At 38.8% G+C, this 16109-nt stretch overlaps 1 protein-coding gene across 3 annotated transcripts in view; it reads right to left on the bottom strand.

The window, feature by feature from the left end:
- Positions 1-16109, bottom strand: part of BAIAP2 (BAR/IMD domain containing adaptor protein 2) — a 175499-nt gene that overhangs the window by 86049 nt on the left and 73341 nt on the right. The window lies entirely within an intron of this gene.

The raw sequence follows: 16109 nt of genomic DNA, 5'->3' as shown, positions 1-16109 counted from the left end.
GGCAGAGGGGGGAAAAAGTAAAGGCTGGTCTGATCCTGTATGCAAAGGAAGAACAAGAAACAATCCTCCCCTGTGAGAAAATCCACAAGGCAGCAGCACTGTGGGACTTTAAAGGCAAAATACTAACTCTGCAGTGATTTACTAGATTACAGGGGTAGGCAACCTTGGCTCTTTTATAACTCATGGACTTCAACTCCCAGAATTCCTGAGCCAGCCATGTTGGCTCAGGAATTCTGGGAGTTGAAGTCCACGAGTCATAAAAGAGCCAAGGTTGCCTACCCCTGTACTAGAGCATAGCCAAAATTAAAGTGACTCTCATCCCCAAAACAGATGAGTTATTTAGTACATTTATTGGCTATCCATCTTTCTAAAGAGTAACTAGTTAATCAGTGAGGTTCAGTGAAAAATCCCCAAATCATGCAAAATACCACTGTGGAAGGGTTCTACTTAGATGCCTACACTACCTCTCAGTCTCTAAATTCAATTCATAAATTCATTATGGAATTCTGATGAGGCAGAACTCAGCTATAGATCTGGGACATTATCCGTTCATGGCTGCCATCTTGGCTGCTGTTGTTTCCCCCCCCCCTTTTTTTTTCTTTTTTCTTTCTGCTCCTGAGCCACTTGGCCGTGCAGTAGGATAAGAGAATTTGTAAAACTGCGACCCAACAAGACAAGACAAGAAGTTGCCAAATGTGTGTTTGTGTATGTACACAGACATGTGCATACATGCGCACACACACATATTTAACATCTCCTGCCAGACCTTTTTCTATCAAGCCTTGTATGTAAAAGCTTTCCATTTTACTGAATTAGAAATATATTCCCAGCCATAAATTTAACCTAGCCGGCCTATGAGGAAGACAATATGAAGCTCACCAGGGACTTTAGGTTTGCCTTCATTGGTTAGAAGCTCTAAGGACTGTTCTAATGGCCCAACCCCTCCCTCTTTCCATCTTCTCCAAAATTTCAGTGACTGAGCTTCCCCAGCTCCTACTATCTGAAGCAACCTGTCAAATTACCTCTCTAAATCAGAACCTCAAGTAGCTAAGTTAAGGATATGTCACAGCTCTGTGATAAAGCATATATTTCCAGCACTAATGTTACAGGTTTGCTCCCTGGATACACTAATAAATAAGGTTCTGGAGAATATCCATTTCCTAGGGTGAAATAAATATTTGCAATCTTTTGGGACTTAGGGCTTAAGAGCACATCATGACCGCCATCAAGATGGGGTTGAATCGACAAACGCTGTCACAGGAGGAATGTCTAGTCACAAGTTATATACCAGGGGTCTTCAAACTTGGCCGTTTGCTAGCTGAGGAATTCTGGGAGTTGAAGTCCATGAGTCATAAAAGGGCCGAGTTTGAAGACCCCTGATATACACTGACCAGAAGGTAAACTAGTGAGTTAACTCCTACCAGCTATAATACTTGCCAGGACATTCTTACATTTCTCTTCTTATTTGTTAGATTTACATCTATCTTTCATTCAGGAGTTCAAGACAACACAAATAACACTTCCTCATTGATTTTTATTCCCATAACATCCCTGTGAAGGAGCTGGATTGTAAGCAACTAACTACTCCATAGTCACCTTGGGAGCTACTGTGTGAGGGTGGTCTAATGCCTAGGTCTTCCCATTCCTAGTTCTACATCTTAATCAGCACACCACAGTGCTTCTATTTATTCAGAATAGCTGGCCATACTATCAGATAAAGCCTTAGGCTGCAATCCTCCACATATTTATTTTCTGAGAATACTTATGGGGAAATAATAATGATAATCTGCTTTGCAATGTGTCTGATTTTCATTTAAAAATAATTCATAATAATTTAAACAAATCCAATGGGACAAACATCCTGAAGGGTACAAAGAAATGCCCGCCAGATTACTCACCGCTGGCATACTGACGTAGCACTAGGTGAGTTGCACCATCAATTTCAAAAAGTGTCATGTAATTTTAGCCCATTACTTTACAAGACAATTTCCCTTCATTTTAATAAGCAGACCCTGAGTTCTAGTCAAACCTTAGGTAAGAAATCAACCAGGCAACCTTGGGCCAGTCCACTCTCTCTTAGACCCAGGAAGCAAGCAAGGCCAAACCACTCCTAAATATCTGGTCAAATAAACTGCAGGGACTCGTTTAGGCAGTCTCTAAAAGTCAACACTGACTCAAAAGAGCAAAACAACAACACACACTCATTCTTCAAAAACTTTAAAATATTTGGCTCCATAGCAACACATTCTCAAGTGTGTGTGTGTGTGTGTGTGTCTGTGTATTCACATCCACATTCTCCAGGAATCTTGTTCTATAGATGTTTGGAAAAAGAAGCCTATGGAGTACAAGTGCTTCCTTATTTGCAACCTAATTCAATGTCTTGCATTCCTATTACAGTTACAAGACAGCATATCAAATGGTGGGGAAAGTGTTTTCCAGAGAATTAATGAAGTTCCTGAATAAATCTTAAATTTGCCAGTCATTTCTAGCAATTAAACACCATGCCCGTAGTAACTGCAGTACCGTAGTTTCTTGCTTGAAATGAAAGTCCAGAGAAGAGGCTGAAGCTGCCAAACTGGATTTGGGATACAAATGCTAAATAATAGGAGAGATTTCCCATTTAAAGAAACTTTCTCATTAAGAAATATTGTCAACACCATTTGCAAATCATTCCAGAGAGAATCCAGTAACAAGAGGCATCTTTCTCTTTCAAAATAAAGCATGTCAGGTAACTTCCCTTAATATGTGGATGTCTCAACAGCTAATTTTTTTATCTTCAGTTTCTAAAGGTTCTGTAATGATATTATTCCAATGTTTTTTTTTAAAATCGCTGCAGGTTTTATCTCCCCTCGAGAAGAAGCCACTCTGCTATTGTTTGAGTAATACAATAACCTCAAACTCAGTCACAGTAGGATGGCTTGCAGCTATGGTATCTATGAAGGAGGGCCCAAAGTGCTTTTATGGCTAACCGTAACCATCTCGAGTCATCAAAATGCACTCAAGGAATCAGCAAACTGAAATGAAATTGATCTACCCCTGCTGCTGTGCTATACTGTAGTACCAGAAATTTAGCTTCTGCAAGAGGTTTGGGGAGACCCTTGAGCATAATTCCACTGACACTGTTCCATGACATGCACATTTTGCACAGATTAATTAAAATATATAAAACAAAATGAAGGCCAGATTTGCACAAACTGGTAAGACCAATGTCTACTAATTGATTCATATAGGAAATTCCTTCCCACTTGGTTTCACCTACCAGCACACTCAGCTCATCCAGAAAAAGTTTAGCATTTGTTCCAATTGCTGAGCTGCCCCTTCTTTTACCCTTTTATCACTCAATATTCATAAGGCAGACCCAGCCTGGGTTACCAAGCCTGGCAATAAATAATTGCTAGCTAGTGTGTTGGTTTCTTCTATGAATGAGAAAAGCCAAACTGACCAAATGGGCCACTGACACAAAGTCCTACTTTACATTTTGTTAAAAATATCATCACTGGTTTTAAACATAGTTGACCACATGAAAAGTTATATTAAAAGGAAGCAATTAAAACAAGAAAATCTCAAATACAAATTCCCTCCAGGTTCCTTTCAGGCTCATAAAAAAAATAAAAAGTCTACAAAATAAATTATTTCAGCATGGCTATCTGCAAAAGGAAATGGAAAATCTAGGTCTGTTTTGTTAGTTACAACCATTGCTGTTGTTCTAAATTAGAGCTCAGCTAGATATAATAACTATACTTTCCTCCATCTGATGAAAGACTTTAGCAGGCTTTAATGAAAGAGTTATCAAAGATCTGAAAATTAGATACAGATTAGATGCAAAATTAGATGCAGCAGTTAGAGTGCAGTACTGCAGGCCACTTTAGCTGACTGTGTTCAGCAGGTCAGCGGTTCAAATCTCACCGGCTCAAGGTTGACTCAGCCTTCCATCCTTCCGGGGTAGGTAAATGAGGACCCAGATTGTTGGGGGCAATGTAAATATATATATACATTGCTTACTGGTGTACACCGCTTAGAGAGTGCTTGCACTTAAAGCAGTGTATAAGTCTCATAAATAAATAAATAAATAAATAAATAAAATTTAGTTTGATGCACTTAAACACAAAATATTTCTGCTCTTATTTGCTAAATAGGGATCAATAAAGATTTATACAAAATTGATCCGTGAGTGTTGGGAGTTGCCCAAACCAAGTCATATTCATCCACCATCTTGTTATGGGAAAATGATTGTCTTAGAAAATGTGTATTAGGCAAAGATGCTGTTTGAAGTTGCAGTAGTCAATAGATTAGGACAGTGATGGCAAATCTTTTAGAGACCGAGTGCCCAAACTGCAACCCAAAACCTACTTATGTATTGTTGGGTACTGGGTGGGTGTGGCCCATTGGATGGGCATGGCTGCAGTGGTAACGGCAAACTGGGTGGAACTAAAAAATTCAATCAATCAATTCCAACTTTGCAAGATCTTTTTTTCCCCGTGAGAAGTTGAAATTGATTGATTGATTGAACCTTTTTTTTTTTTGCACACGGCGGTGGAAGCCTAAAGCGAAAAGGTTTTATAAAACCCAGCTGAAGGCCTAGGACTGGGGCGACAGCGCGCGTGTCCACAGGGAGGGCTCTGCATGCCACTTGTGGCATGCATGCCACAGGTTTGCCACCACGGGAGTAGGAGATAACTCATCTTTTATAGCGATCTGAAATGAATTTTGCAGACTCTTGGTAAAGGCAGTTGCACTTGTGACATTCACATTACACTTTGCCTAGCTCTTGCAATAGGAATGATCCTCACAAAATATTCTCACAATGACACAATGTACTGAATGGGAAATTTTAATAGGAAAGATGAGTTGGGAATTGTAATAATTGTAATAGAGAGTTTAAAGGATATGAAAACTACAGCTAATGTGCAATGCAGAAATCTCTTACGAAAAATCCATCAGAGCCATTCAGTTTTTCTAGTTTTTGTTCCTTTGACAGACACTGCCAAAAATGTATACACTTTTCTCTGTAGACACGAGGCTTAGAAGCATGTTTAGGTTTGATTGAAAACATGTATGTCTCATGTTTGCCATACCAGGTTATTCCTTCTTACTTTGTAGGAGCATGTGGCTTTAAAAATTAAAATTTATTATTGGAATCTGGGGATACAGAATCAATAGCATCACAGCAGCTACTATTTCCTAATTTAAATCATAAAATTGTCATGCAATCTGTCTGAACACCCAATATCTCAAAAACTGGCACCAAGTCATTGATCCACTAAGAGATAGAACTTAAAACCTTAAGATCATAATCTGTTTAATAGCTTCCACTCTCATTTTTTCCTCTCATTACCAAAGTTTCACTTGGCAAAATTTCAAGATATCTAGATTGCAACCAAGATTAGGAAAGGCTACTATGTGTATCACTACCACAGTGTCTTTCTCAAGAAGAATACATATAATAAGCAGCTGGGTAACAAAACAAGAATGCTGTACACACACAGCCTGCTGTGTCCATACAAAGAAATCATATTGCAACTTAATTTTAATAGCCTGGTTCACACAACTTACTAAAACATTGCCTGATTTCTCACAATGAACTGAAGCACAATGGAGGATTTCTACAGCACTCTGAATCCTAATCAAGTCTACTGTATAATACAAACCCAGTCAATGATTGAAACCTGAGCTAGACCTTTCACGTGGCTAAAATACAATTATTAGTATAAAATTAAAAAAGTTACAAGAAATGATTGCTGGGAAAATAATACATTCATTTTCTAAGGTAATTTCCAATTCACCTCTAAATATATATTCTCAGCTGTAATTTTAGTGAACAATTTCACGGATGAAAAGTCTCTGTAAGCAAATCAGCAAAACTGCAATGCTTTTGAAATGTTAACCCAGCAACAAAAAAGGAAAATTGATTTCAAGTTTATAATTATCAGACTCTTACATGAAAAGTAATTGCATTTTCAGTGGGCACTTAAAAACATTAGCAATGTAGGCAAAGACCGTTTAAAGATTTGGGAAGGAGATAAAATATCAATGTCTGTGCATGCTTGGCTGCCATTAAGAGGTTTGCTTGCTTGCTTTTTCTGATTTAAGTAGAGAGAAATCCAGAGTTTCTACTTACTTCTGCCTAGGTCCTACCTGCTTACAAATCTCCATCTCTGGGTAGCTCTATAATTGGATAAAGGAATGCAGACCTAACCACAGAAACAGGTATATGATTGTGCATAATCAGCAACTTACATAATTCCAACAATCTCTATCCAAACCTCTGGAGGAAATCTCACTTATTATGAAATTTCACAAATACAGACCTGTGTACCGTATGGTACTCACTGTGATCCCTACAATGCAATGAATATATTCTATATTCTTTTCTCTTTTTATTTTTCCTTATATCGAACTTTTGCCTATTTTGCTAAAAGTTTAAGAGAACCGAACAGCCGAGGAAAAACCAGTGGGCTGTGGGTCTCTAACCATGACCAAATGCCAACAGCAGTTGCTGTGGCTAAAATACATAGCAGAGGGTAGTAAATATTTTTTGTGACTACAAGAAGTTGGGTACTTAGCACATACAGGTAGTCCTTGACTTACGACCACAACTGAACCCAACATTTTCATGGCTAAATAAGGCAGATGTGAAGTGAGTTTTGCAACCATTTTTTGCCTCAGTTGTTAAGTGAATTGTGTATCCGTTAAGTGAATCTGGCTTCTTTCACTGACTTTGCTTGTCGGAGGCCGGCTGGGAAGGTCACAAAAGGTGACCCTGGGACAGTGCAACTGTCATAAATACTTACCAGTCGCCAAGCACCCAAATTTTGATAACGTGGCCATGGGGATGCTGCCATGGTCATAAGTGTGAAAACTGGTCATAAGTCACTTTTTTCAGTGCTGTTATAACTTTGAATGGTCACTAAATGAATAGTTGTAAGTTGAAGATGACTTGGATCTACATTCAGGAGGTATGATATAGAATAGGGGTCCCCAACCTCTGGCCCGTGGATCAGTACTGGGCCGCAGCATGCCAGCAACTGGTCCACACAAACAAAAGCCCCATCTGCAAGATGTAGGCAGCACACAAAACCACGCCCCCTCTGGTCCGCGGAAAAACCTCTCTCCACGGAACCGGTCCCTGGTGCCCAAAAGGCTGGGGACCTCTGATGTAGAACAGTTCTCAATCCCATACAGGTAGTCCTCAACCTGCAACCACAACTGAGCCCAACATTTCTGTTGCTAAGTGAGACATTTGTTAGGTGATTTTTGCGACCTTTCTTGACACAGTTGTTAAGTGAATCACTGCAGTTGTGAAGTTAGTAACACGGTTGCTAAGTGAATCTGGCTTCCCCATGGACTTTGCTTGTTAGAAGGTCACAAAAGGGGATCACGTGACCCCGGGGACACTGCAACCATCATAAACATGAGCCACTCGCTGAACATCCGAACTTTGATCACGTGACCATGGGGATGCTGCAACGGCCATAAGTGTGAAAAATAGTCCAAAGTCGCCTTTTTTAGTGCCGTTGTAACTTTGGTCACTAAATGAACTGTTGTAAGTTGAGGACTACCTGTACGTGTTTTTCTTAACAGTAGAATCAGAGTCTCAATAAATTCAGAATTGATCCCAATGCAATTTTTCCCTGCAGCAATATTTTGTTTACAAAGTTATTCACTAAGAGCTGCCCTCCAAGTTGATAAGTGCAGCTCCTTTATTATATAAGAAAAAAGTTAGTTGGTTTGAACACTTTTTCTGTAGCAACTTCTGCTCTGTAGAACACCCTTCCCTCTGGAGTCCAAAAAGTCCCCACCGTTTTAGCCTTCCAAAAAGGCATAAGGCTTGGATTCTCTCCCTCCCTCCCCCCAGGCATTAGGATGGGGTAAAGTTGAAGGATTGTAATATTTGGTGGATTGGAAATTGTTGACAAGTTTCATTAGTTTTTATTATTGTGAGATATCCAGAGTTGCGCTTCGTAAGATGGGCCGCCAGATAAACCTTTTCAGCAAATAAATATATGTAACTTCCCATAGTCGCTTACTCTGTATTAGATAATTAAATCATTAAATCTTTGAAATGAAGAAAGAAAACATTCTCCTGTGAAATTATTATATTTTTAATTTCTCTCATTGAGAATTTCTGCATCGTGTATAGATGCTTTAAAGTATTAAACCAAAGCACATAAACAACAACAAAAGTTAAGTCCATTATTAAAAAAGACTGAAGAACAGGATTAAAATAAATAAAAAGTGGTTAAACTAATATAAGGCAGGTACTTAAAAACCAGACCGCACACTTTAAGTCCAATTAATTCTAATCCCAAATTCTAGCAAACAATTTCCAGAGAAAACTTGAAGCATTTCAAACTTTGAAATGTAACGGCTACCTATTGAGCTACCTGCAAATACATATGAAGCTGATATGTCACAGAAAAAGTTAACTGATCATAGTTTTACTAAATGAACATTGAGGAGAGGGGAAAAAACCACACTTATTTTGTGTGACTGCTCTTCTCCAGAAGAGATGTTAAAAGAAGACTGCTTGTATCAGCAATTCTCGAATGCCTGATTACCTAGGCAACAGACACAGGGGAAAGGCAATGTCTCTTTTCAGGGCACCCCCTCCCCATTAACAGGTATAAGATAGAGCAGAGGTTTAGTGGCAGTCAACCAGCAAAAACTATTGTGTCAAAACTGCAATACACAGTGAGAGAGAGAAGAGATATGAGATTATTTCAAGTACCCTTTCAATTCCCATCAAGTCTCATTTTACTTCCCATTGTTAAGGTGACCAACCATCCTCCTTTAGAGAGGACAGTCCTCCTTTTGTGAATTCTGTCCTCCCTCGAAAAGTGTCCTCCTACATGTCCTCCTTTTCAATATTTGAAGACTAATCTGCAGGGCTTTTTTCTCTTTCATAGAACGCTCAGAACGGCATTCTGGCACCTTTTTTTGATGGTTTTTTTTCAACTTTTGCATGAGCTGTGCTACTCCCCCTGTTGGCTTTCAAAAGCCAATAGGAATTGCTGCTGAGAGCACCAAAACACCCGGCCGGCAAACTTTGCATATGTAAGTTGTCTGCAGCAAAGGCGAATTGGCAGGAACTTTGCACCCCTCCCTGCTATCCAACTAAACCATCTCCTAGTTAGTCCCAAAGATACCTGGAGGAGACTGGAGTGGCGACGCCACGGTAACTTTGTCTTGATCTTCTGCCCTGCTACGGCAATAATGGCTGTGGGCGCAAGAGGCAGGCGCGGCAGGGCTGCTGCAGGCGGGGGTGTGAGGGGCAGCGGTGGCCGGCTGCCCCTCATGCTGTGGGAGCCTCAGGGCCTGCTCTATATGGGACTGCGCAGGGTGGGCGGTGGTGCTGGCGGGGCAGCTGCAGGCGGGGTGTGTCGATGGTGGGCTGCCCTTTGGGGCTGGAGCCAGAACAGCTGGTGCTTTGAGAGCCGTGGGGCCCGCTCTACATAGTGGGGCAGCAGTGCTGATGGGGCGGCTGCAGGCTGGGGCACGGCATGTAAGCATAATTACAATATAAAATGTTATTGTTACAAATGTTTTTTATTATGCATTTATCATATTATAGTGTATTCTATATTATTGTTGCAATGAATAAAATGTTTCTTTTATTTACAATATTTTTTTCTTCAATTTATTTGTGTCCTCCTTTTCATTGTAAAAAAGTTGGTCACCTTACCATTGTGCCCTTTTGTTAGTTAAGGCTGAATGACTGTGTGCACTACATCTTCATCCCTTGGTCTACAAGCTATGGGAGTGACTAAATATACTGTAGATCTCCTTTCATGGCTTATGATGATAGCTAAACAAGGAGCAATAGCTTATTCTGTCCTAATAATTCAGGTCTTTCTATTCGTATTCTTTTTTTAAAAAATCCCCTGACAGAAAGAGCAATTAAGCACAAAAGTTTTGGTTCCTCACAATGTCAAGATTACTATCTGTCTCTCTCTCAGACAGAAGTTCTTCTAACCTTATCATAATCTGAATCTGAGGTTTTTCCAACACGACACTACTGACAGCCAGTCCCTCCCAATTCTGTATTTGTTATTCATTCCACAATTTAAACATAATATTTCAAGTAATTTAGCAAGATATTTTAATAAAATATTGAAGATCTACAACTCTTGCAAACAGAATGATGGAACGTTTTGATCACTTTTCACTCATATGTTGAGAGCATTATACTATAATCAATTTTATCAGGGAGTTGGATGCCAGTTATGAGAGAATATCCTTTAGCTAAATCAAGAATTGTTTGTAAAAAAAACTATCACTGTAGCACATGGTACTGTACTTTACAAAGTTTCTAGGCAAAACCAAACCAAACAGATTCCAGCTGACAAAGAATTTAGCATTTAAAATAAGTTATCTGTTTACTGATTAACTCTCGCAGGGTCCAATTTCCAGCTAGAAATTTCCTCAGTGTTGCAACTAACAATTGCCTGCCAAACTGGGGATAGTTGTAATAATCCATTTCTACTATTCCTACAGCTATTTCTGCTTTAGTTATCTGATTTGATGTTATTTTTCTCCTGAAGCATTTGGTTTAGCTCATTTGGAATTGTAATCCTAAATCTATATATTGATCTTTGTTAGTTTTTCTAACATGAGCCATATTTGTTCCCATCCCTCCATTTAAGTTTGGCTGCAAGTTCTATTCATTATATGAGGCTGTTTATCAAACCCAGTTTATACCTAAGAAGGAAATTTCAAAAAAGGCCTCCATAGCTCTCCCATATATGAGCATTATGTTTAAAACATGCTCAACAGGTTGTTACCCACTCTGTATCCAGGAAAGGTTCTATGTATCCCTCTATGCTTTTCTTTTAATCCCATCTTTTTTCTTCTCTTTTAGTCTGTGAAACAAGCACAGTGACATACAATGTTATTTCTGCTATACCTGTCAAATGATACCAATCATTGCTCAAATACTGAAGAGACATTCTGGATTCAGGAATCTGTTTTTTTCCTTTTAAAAAGGTTGTATGAACAATTTATTCAATTTATCCTCTAGTTCAGGGGTGTCACACTCGCAACGTCACGTGACGTGTTGCGACATATCGCAACTTTTTTGCCATTGCTGGCAATGGGGTGGGCCCAGTTTCACTATGATGCATCTGGCCCGTGTTTAACACCCCTTCTCTAGTTAGTCCACTATACAATATAAAAGCCATATGCCTTTAAATTGCATAAATTAGAGCAGGTGTACAGTATATTTCTCAACATTCTGCCTTCATACTAATGGCCCACTAATTTTTAGTATGATAATTAAACTTTAAGAGAACTAGGTCAACATAGATTCAGCAACCCAGGACTAGCTAAACAAATAAATGACATTTTAAATTGGATTTTCTAAATTTAAGATCAGACTTTTAAAATTTGAATAATGTTTTTAAAGTTGTTATCTTTTAAAACAGATATACTCTATGTAATTTATAACTTTATTCTATTTGCCTCCCATGGAGATGAGAGATAAGTAAGCTTTCCCTAGAAGGAAAAGAAAATAAATAGAATCCAGGGTAATGGAGTAGATGTGGGCAAAGAAGAAAAATCTGAACACATACTAACAAAGTGGGAGGGAGAGAGGGAGTCCACCTTTGGGTTGGAGGAATAGAAAGTGACACACAAAAAGAACAACATAAGAACATAATGTTTAGAAGAACAGAATTCCCCAATCCTGAGACCTCAGGAAGACCTTTCCTATTCTGAAATCTGTATGGCTCAAAACATAATGAGAACAATGTCAGAAAGTGCATTAGGGATCTTTTTTTAAATTAAGTTCATATATCTATAGATGGGGAAGAAATGGAGGTAGTGACAAATTTTATTTTCCTGGGCTCAAAGATCACTGCAGATGGGGACTGCAGCCAAGAAATTAAAAGACGTTTGCTCCTGGGGAGGAAAGCTATGGCAAATCTAGACAGCATACTAAAAAGCAGAGACATCACCCTGCCAACAAAAGTGTGTATAGTCAAGACCATGGTTTTCCTAGTTGCAATGTATGGCTGTGAAAGTTGGACCATAAGAAAGGCTGAGTGCCAAAGAATTGAGGCCTTTGAACTATGGTGCTGGAGAAGACTCCTGCGAGTCCCTTGGACTGCAAGGCGTTCAAACCGGTCAGTCGTAGAAGAGATGAACCCCAACTGCTCTTTAGAAGGCTAGATCCTGAAGTTGAAACTCAAATACTTTGGCCACCTAATGAGAAGGAAGGACTCACTGGAGAAGAGCCTAATGCCAAGAAAGATTGAGAACAATAGAAGAAGGGGACAACAGAGAATGAGGTGGCTGGATGCAGCAGTAGTGAGCTTAAATGGACTCCAAAAGATGGTAGAGGACAGGAAGACCTGGAGGAACATTGTCCATGGGGTTGCGATGGGTTGGACACGACTTTGCAACTAACAACAACAATCTATGGGTAAATCAGACAAGTGTTAAAATGCCAGTAGCACAATACCAAAAGGCAAGCCCCAGTTGTGTGGATTAAATATCATGAGAAGATGCTATAGATAGCATGTCTAAACATGCAGGCCCTCAGGTTAGTACATACACTAATTTCATTCTACTGAAATTTCACTCTACTTCCCACCCACCCCTGAAAATCAGGATTGTCTATGCTTTCAAAAAAAAAAAAATCACATCACTTGGAAGTCATTTAAATATCTGGATTCATACAGTATATTCTCAACTGGTAATCCAATTTTTTTAAACAGTCCTGCAGTATCATCTTCTAATGGTATGAAATATATATTTTCTTCCACTGTAGTAATGAATTAAAAACTGAGAAACTATCTAAACACTGAAAACTCTGAATAAAAAAGAAAACACAAATACAGCAAAATTCACTATTTACCCACATGGTCTTTTGGCCAAATGTTTTTGTATATACGTTTTTTAACTATCCTGGCCTTGTTAATTTAGTTTTGGATATTTTGAATATCAGAATACCAATTTGCTGGTGCTAGTAGTAGGTAAGCAAGCACTATCCACCCAATATTTTCAGTTTCTTCTATGACTTAGCCAATATTGTTTTATTAAAAAATAAGTCTAAAATAGTTAATGAAAACATACATGCTTTTATGTTAAAATAAATCTGTTCATTAAGAAAGTTAAACCAAAAAGATTACTAGTACATCTTAAAAACTGATGATACTTGATCTCCTAGAAAAGTTTGGTAATATATAATCCAAATATGCACAACAATGAACTGAACAGGTTAATTGTTAACTGGAACCAGTTCAGCTCCTAATTACTGTATTATATAAGTATATGACTGTTTGGTTGGTACTGAGATCGTAATTCCATTTTTAACTTAAACCAATGTTTAAAAATGACTGTTTTTACACAGTATGTATCTTCCATAAAAATAAAATTTACAGCTCTCTGCATGCACTGAAAAATATGTATTCAGGTCATAAAACAGGAATGCATTGCTACTGGAAATGGTGATTATAGGATCCTCTTGATTAGTGAATGCATCATGACAGAAATTAAATCAAGTCTTCCTGAGTAGTGATTTAAATAATTAAATTGTGGTTCTAAAACAATTTGATTTCAATCAACTCTACTTTGTCAGTATTATTACTAACCTAAAAGACAAACATACGTATAATTTAGTTTTCAAAAGTGAATGCATCTTGTTGCTAAGGGCAGAGACAATTGCTAAATGGACAGTGAAAACAGAAGGTACGTGTTATTCAATAGCAACAGATGTTAGCCTAACAAACAGCTAAATCAGGCAAAAATCATGGAACAAACTATCTATCAGAAATGCCAAAAGAGAATGCAGATATGAAGTTTGTCTGATTCCTTTACAGCAGTTGACCCTCTGTGACCTTAGTAATTTTTTAAAAGATATGTGTTTTCACAAACATGCACATTCTTGCTCCTATACCATCTTCAGAAACAGCAACTCTAAAAACTATAATTCTTTTTACAGAACTATTACTTATACATGGCAATTTTTAATTTTTCATATTACTTGTAAACCAGCTTGGTAAGCAGAGTAACAAAGCTCTTGCACAGTTGCTATGAGCATTTGCTAACAGTTGCCAGGATTGGGTGCAGTATCATCCAAACATTGAAAGAGGAGGGAGGAATTTATTTCCAATTAAGTGTGGTCCCCATATTTTGGTAGGAAAGATGAGAGGAAAGAAAAAAAAAAGAAGAGTTGAAACCAACTTAATAGCACATAATCAATCAATCATATTGTAGGAGGATGTATCTAAAAGCTGTACAAAATGCTTTGATGTTAAAACACACCAACTCAAAACCATCCAATTCCAATCTCCATGGGAGCATTTTGATGTTGGAATGACTCATTCTACCTTTACTGAAATTGGTTTGTCACTGAAAGAGGCCACTCCAAAATTTGAAGTCAGCGTTTCAAGAACCAAACATTTAGCTGTCAAAGCATTTAATATATGTTGAATATTTGTAAGGTGACCAACCATCCTCCTTTATGGAGGACAGTCCTCCTTTTATGAGTTCTGTCCTCCCTTGAAAAGTGTCCTCCTACATGTCCTCCTTTTCGATATTTGAAGACTAATCTGTAGGACTTTTTTCCCCTCATAGAACGCTGAGAACGGCATTCTGGCACCTTTTTTTGATGGTTTTTTTTTCAACTTTTTCATGAGCTGTGCTACTCCCCCTACTGGCTTTCGAAAGGCAATAGGAATTTCTGCTGAGCATGCCAAAACACCCGGCCGGCAAACTTTGCACATGTAAGTTGTCTGCAGTGAAGGCGAATTGGCAGGAATTTTGCACCCCTCCCTGCTACACAACTACATCATCTCCTAGTTAGTCCCAAAGATACCTGGAGGAGACTGGAGCGGCGACGCCACGGAAACTTTCTCTTGATCTTCAGCTCTGCTAGGGCAATAATGGCTACGGACGCAAGAGGCAGGGGCGGCAGGGCTATTGTGGGTGGGGGTGTGAGGGCCGGTGGTGGCCAGCTGCCCCCCGTGCTGTGGGAGCCACGGGGCCTGCTCTACACAGGACTGCGCAGGGTGGGTGGTGGTGCTGGTGGGGTGGCTGCAGGTGGGTTGTGTCGATGGTGGGCTGGCCCCTGGAGCCAGCGCAGCTGGTGCTTTGGGAGCCATGGGGCCCGCTCTACACGGCGGGGCAGCAGTGCTGGTGGGGTGGCTGCAGGCAGGGGCGCGGCATGTAAGCATAATTACAATATAAAATGTTATTGTTACAAATGTTTTTTATTATGCATTTATCATATTATAGTGTATTCTGTATTATTGTTGCAATGAATAAAATGTTTCTTTTATTTACGATATTTTTTCCTTCAATTTATTTGTGTCCTCCTTTTCATTGTAAAAAAGTTGGTCACCTTAATATTCATCATTGGACAAGATTCTCAAAACATGGGCAGCAGCAGATCCTTCAGGCTCCCTCTTGCGTTGCAAGGGATCTTATACCACCCCCCCCCCAAAAAAACCAGAAAGTCAGTTTTCAAACATTAGATACATAATGTAGATGTTTCTGATTTATTAGAATTTTTGCAACAATATTTCTTTGTAATGGATCTGAGAGATTTAAAATAAAATGTTTTTTCTCCAAAATTATTCATCTTGTGTTCTAAAATCTCATCATATCACCATATATTTGTAGAGTTATGAAAAGGACACGCTTCCTGCCCATACCCAAAACAAAAAGGGAGGACCCAAGAGAAAAAATTGGGCAGGGGGACATAATCTGATCATAAATATTTCTGATGCAATGGGAAAACAACCTACTGTATTTAGCCAAAAGAAGACGATGCTGAATTTTTAGACAGAAAACACATATATGCTTCCTTTATTATAGGCTCAGCAAATCTAAGATGACCTTCCTGCTTTCAAGATAATTTATTTTGAGAAAACCTAGTTTTCCTTTTAGAGGAATACAGTTTTGGATATATCAAGTGAATAACACTTTGAGAAAACGTCTATGGAGATTCTACATCATCCAGGTCATGGTTGTCCCAAAGGGTGCTTTTGCGAAAGGTACGTAATTGGACTTTCTTGGATGTTTTCCCTTGAAAACATTTTGCTTCTCATCCAAGAAAAGAACCGAAGAAGCTTCTTGAATGAGAAGTGAAAAGTTTTTCAAGGAAAAAA

The sequence above is a fragment of the Crotalus tigris genome, unplaced genomic scaffold, assembly GCF_016545835.1.
Source record: "Crotalus tigris isolate CLP2741 ecotype Arizona unplaced genomic scaffold, ASM1654583v1 scf7180000017551.9496454, whole genome shotgun sequence".
Classification (NCBI taxonomy): Eukaryota; Metazoa; Chordata; class Lepidosauria; order Squamata; family Viperidae; genus Crotalus; species Crotalus tigris.
The sequence above is the reverse complement of the archived record's forward strand: the minus strand, read 5'-3'. Positions and strand labels throughout refer to the sequence as shown.